Source organism: Rhododendron vialii, chromosome 12a (assembly GCF_030253575.1).
Source record: "Rhododendron vialii isolate Sample 1 chromosome 12a, ASM3025357v1".
Taxonomy (NCBI): Eukaryota; Viridiplantae; Streptophyta; class Magnoliopsida; order Ericales; family Ericaceae; genus Rhododendron; species Rhododendron vialii.
Window position 1 is genome coordinate 11418064 of NC_080568.1, and position 6000 is coordinate 11424063.

Sequence of the window (6000 nt, forward strand, 5' to 3'; positions counted from 1 at the left end):
CCTCGCTAATGCATTTTGCGAGGAAATCGGATGCTTTGGCGAGTAAACTAAATCCTCGCTATAACCCTTTCATGTTGTAGTGCTTGGAGATGCTTTTTTTCTAAAACAGCTCCCAACCCTCATTTTCTGTTAAACGTATCAACTCATGATAAAAGCATTTTTTTTATGAATGTAGAAAGCGACTTCCATTATCGCGTATTTAGTACTATTTTGCTACCCACCGCTCCCAACTCAAATAATAATTTCTGAATCTCTGATGATGCAATTGTGCACAATCTTGTCCCTTTCTTCTCGTCATCCATTTGGAGCTTTCAAAAAACATTGTGTATGGCTAAGTTCCCATTGTATTTGCTCGATTTTTTGCAATCATCCCATGCAAGAAGCTACTTTCTTGGATGAGCAAGTGACAACCGTTGCACCACAAACAATATGAAAGGGTTACATGTTCAACCATAATAACCAAGCATTCTTCTTTCACCAAGACCAAATGGGTATCAAAACTTGGTTTTATGATTCATTCAGTAGACTATCCTAAAATTTGATTTTATGACACCTACAATTTGTCTTCTCATTCACCAACCAATCAACCACTTCTTTGACATCTTCATCTAAGATGACAATATCGTCTTCAACGGCATGATGATAAAACTAATTTCTTAATTGTAGCAACCTCTCATAAAATGCAGAAGTTGAGCTTTCTCCCTGTTGGGGGTACTATAACGAGAGAGTTTTAAACTAATTGGAGTAAGTGGCATGAAGAGAGATGATTAAATAAAAAGATGGAAGATGTGCATTATGAAAGGCTAGACTCATCCTCTGTTTATATCACTCCATGGTTTGTTTTAGTTCATCAATATATCCTACAATATGTTAACTCGGGTACATTCTAGATTCTAAGATATTTTTTACATGAGATAAGTATCTAGAAGTTAATATGATAATACCTAGACATTGTAAGTAGGCTTTTTCTAGAAGCTATATAAATGTAAGTCTCTAGAAAGTTTCAATGTAAGTCTCTAGAAAGTTTCATATTGGGCTTTATTTATTTGGGCTTCTTTGTATTTGGGCTCTATAACCGTGAACTTTACTTTGAGCTTAACTTATGGTTTGTAAATTGGTAAAATGTTGGGTCTATCCCAACTTTCAATTTCATAGCCCTTGGGATCCTTTTCCAAATAAGTCAAAAGCCCACTAGGTCCCTCACAAAAATAATCCCGCAGCGCGCGCATTTAATACCCCAACCTTCCTCTTTCTATCGCTTTCTGGCTCTCTCTCACGTCACTTTTCTCTCTCTCACGCACTCTCTCTCTTCCACTACCTACCATCATCAACGGCCCACTTTTATCTCAACTGAATTTGACTAAATCACAGCCGTTGGTACGCTCCAAAGTAAGAGTCATGATCTAGTCTAGCCTATCTAACTAGTAAAGCTGAGACAATTGACAGTGTGGTGGCCCACTTACATTAATTGCTACCGACGGTCTAGAATAGCATGCCAATTTTATTGTTGGGAGTGTAATTTTATTTTAAATCTTATAATGTTTGAGTATGATTTTTATTGTACATATCTAATTTTAAATATATATATATATATACACACACACAGTCATTTTCAAATAAGAAAATTCTTATTTTAAATAAAATAAGGACCTCTCCATTCCTTCCATTTTCCGTTTGAATTTCGATGATCCGAGCCGCTCAATGTGTTCAGAACGTGATTTTAAGAGTACTCGCGAGGAATCAGCAAAAAAAATGACCAAGAAGGGCTTCATCCGAGTAGTTTTTATTTGAACCGGTCGATAAAAAAATAAACAAAAACTGCTCGGATGAAGCCTTTCCGATCATTTTATTTGCTGATTTCTAGCGGGTACCCTTAAAATCACGTTTTGAACACATTGAGCGGCTTGGATCATTGAAATTCTATCGAGAAATGGAAGTCCTTATTTTATTAAGTTAAGGTGGTTCTTAGGAGAAGTGGACTATATATATATATATATATATATTTGAAACCTACCCGACAAGATCTATTAAACGAGACCTATATTGAGTGTGAAATTATGTGTAGAATTTTTTTGTATGAGTGTAGGCTCCTCTTTTTTATTTTTTTTAAATTTTCTGTAAAATATATAATCAATGTACATGCAACTTGTGAATTTAAATTGTTAATTCAAAATTGTTAATTAAATATTTAGATTGAAATTTACACTATCAATTTATTATTTAAATTGAAATTAACATTGTTAATTAACTATTTAGATTGAAATTAACACTCGTCATATTGAATGTTGAAAATTTTAATTTTACATAATTTTATGTTCAATATTAATCTCATTTAGTAAATCCTTACAAGTATTAAAATTCAAAAATATATTTTTTGTAAGAAAAAAAAGGATGTGTTCAACAAGAGTTATAAACATTTTACTAATACTTCAAAAATGAAAGGGAAAACGAGGGAGGAGAGAGAAGTGAGTGATGGAAGAGATAGGAGAGAAGATCAAACGGATGGATGGATGGATGGAAAGAGAAAGGGCAGGAGTAATCATTTGCAGAAGTCTAAAAACTTGTGAATTCGCCCGTTTCCGAAATAGAAATAAGTACTTATTTTTTAAGAAGGCAATTTCAAACTCAAAAATCATATGCTTACGCAAATAATTTTTCTATCAATATGGATCTTGTTTGATAGATCTCATTGAGATCTTTTATACGGCGCAAAAAAAATTGAAAAATTAATTTTCATTTACATTATTTTTTAGTTTAAAAATGTGAAATAAATACTTATTTTTTAAGAAGGTGTTCTGAAACGTAGCCGAAGTGTCACGCGTGGAAAGATGACTTGGTGGGAAAGTGATTGTGTGTATAATTGCGCTAGGAGACTGGACGGAGAAAATTTGAAATCAGATAGGAACGGCCTGAAAATTCTCCTTACAAATTAACTTCTTAACACGCCTTGGATGCCATATGTTTGTAAACTTCTTTCTATTAAGGGCAAATTTCACTCAGACCCCCTGAGGTATTTGACAATGACAGAAAGTACCCCTCAGTTTTCAAAAATGACAGAAACCTCCCCTATTTCACAGTTTGGATTTCATTCCGTTAGTTCTGTTAGTAAAGTGGACGGAAAATGTACGAAAATGTACAGAAAATGAAATCTTCAATTTTATTTAGTTCTACAGCTATCTTAGGGCTCTCATTGAAAGTCCTAGAGCCAAAAATTAATTATGACCATTTAGGATAAAATAATTAAAAAAATAAAATCTTTGTACCGATTCAAACGAATTAAAATTTGGAGCATTTAAAATTTTGCTCTTTATTTGATTTTAGGGTTTTCAATGAAGAGCAAATACTTAAAGTGCTCCAATTTTCAATCCATTTGAATCGGTGCGAAAATCTTATTTTTCTGATTATTTTATCCTAAAGTGCAATAATTAATTTTTAGTTCTAAGATTTTCAATGAGAGCCTTAAGATAGCCGTAGAACTAAACGAAGAGGAGATACTTAAGTGCTCCAATTTTTAATTCGTTTGAATCGGTGCAAAGATTTTTATTTTTTTTATCATTTTATCCTAAATGGTTATAGTTAATTTTTGGCCCCAAGGCTTTCAATGAGAGCCCTGAGAGAGCCATAGAACCAAATGAAGAGAAGATACTTAAGTGCTCCAATTTTTAATCCGTTTGAATGGGTGCGAATATCTTATTTTTCTGATCATTTTATCCAAAAGAGTCATAATTAATTTTTTGCTCTAGGACGTTCAATAAGAGCCCTAAGATAGCTGTAGAACTAAATAAAATTGAAAATTTCATTTTTTGTATGTTTTCCGTCCATTTCACTAACGGAACTAACGGAATGAAACCCAAACTGTGAAATAGGGGAGGTTTCTGTTATTTTTGAAAATTGAGGGGTACTTTCTGTCATTGTCAGATACCTCAGGGGGTCTGAGTGAAATTTGCCCTTCTATTAATATTCTCGACCTCAAATCCAACTTTATAACAGATTCTAAATTCATTGAAAATACAAAAATACCTCTAGACCCATCTTTCTTCTTGAGTGCAACTTTGACAACAAAAGTTGCGATAACATCTTCAGCAACAAACGAGAATTAATTTCCGAAATAATCTCGGTGATGCAATTAAGCACAATCTCAGCCACTTCTTCTCGTCTTGCATGTCCAGTTTCAAAAAGCATTGCATACGGCTCAATTCCCATTGCATTTGGTCGATTTTGGTACTCATCCCGTGCAAAAAGCTACTTTCTTGATGAGCATGTTACCCAACCATTGGAACCACAAACAATATGAATGGCTTGACCCATCTTCAGCCATAAAAACCAAGTGTTTATCTTTCACTAAGACCTACAAAATCGAACCGTTGCTTTCTTTGCAGCTAGCTGCCATGACATAGTCAAGATTTTGGTTAAGGTATCCTCTCTTTGGAAAAAAATACGCGTATTCATGTCTGAATGCATGCACTTACACATCATAGGATATGTCTTGTGAAACAAATGTTGTGGCCCAAAAATAGAACCATCAAAAAAAGGTTTGTCTTTCATTACAAAGATTCAAAAGCACCACTTAATCTAAAGACAAAGAATAATCTAAACGGATTATTAAGCCAAACCATCTCTTAGTACACATGAAGCCTAATTTAAAGATATTTTTAAGTGGTTCATAAGAGTTGCATGGATTTAACATAACGTGAGCTCAAGTGGTAAGGGAAACGGAAATTCGTCAGCTAGCGGACCACCCTAGCTCCCTTGAAGGGAAACCACGTGCGAAATAATTGTGGACGGGGCCTGTCATTTATGATGCAACTATGCAACCTAAGATTGTTTGTTGGTGGAATCAGTCAAGAATTATCAGAAACAAAAATTACATGGGTTGAAATTATGACATCAATAAAAGTTGATCCTATATTACACAGACTAGTAAATACTGCCTAAATGCACTTCATAACATGAATAACTCTTACTCCATTTGTCCCTTTTTTTTTTAAATGTCCAGTTTCGTAAGTCCAACTTATTAAGGAAATATCATCATTACACCTGTTACAATAATTTTACTTCCACGTACTTTCTCTACATACCCTCTATAGAGACATTATCATTATATTTTTACTCACTAATTAATTTTTCAAAATAGAATCTACTTTTATGGGCAAAATAGAAAATTTACCAACATTTACCCACTAACTTTACAAAATGGACACTTATTAAGGGACAACCCAAAATAGAATACTGGGCTCTAAAAAAAAGATGGAGAGAGTATTAATTAAGTAATAATGATGTCTGATCATTGACAACCCTTATCAGGGAGGTTTGGTAGCCATTATTTTTTTTTAGTTTTTTTTTTGAGGTTCTGAGTTTCAGATTGTGAATTATAGATTTTGGACAATGTTAGGGTACACAACCTAAAATGAGATCTACAGTAATCACAAAAGTTCTTATGAATTTGAACATAAGGTCTCGTATCACGAACCACAACAATTCATATAATTAAGGAGTCACAAAGTTCGTAAATAAACTATCACAAATTTCATATCTTGGGCCACAAATTTGTTTACGGCGTACAGTACATCCCGGCCAAATAAGGGATGTGTACCAAAGACTTTCCCATAGATTTTGGATTATGATCAGATATTGTAATTAATATATAAGCTTTTAAATTATATGTGCAAAATAAATTTCACAACAGATTTACAGCAAACATTTTCCCTTGCCCTTTCGCTTTTGCCTAGAGATAACCATCTTAGCCGATCCGACCCAACACGCTTCAATCCCCTACCCGTGCGGATTAGGATTTGAGGATATTTTAAGGAATCGGAGATGACTTTTAAAAAAATTTAGGGATCAGGTAGGGGGTCATTATGCTTCTGCCACTAGCCATACCGTTTCCCACCCCGATCCCTATCCCACACCAAATTCCCAATATACTATATATACTTGCATTTTGTTCTTTGTTCTCCTAAGGGCTTTTGGCGTTTTGTCCTTATTCAAATTATTTTCGCA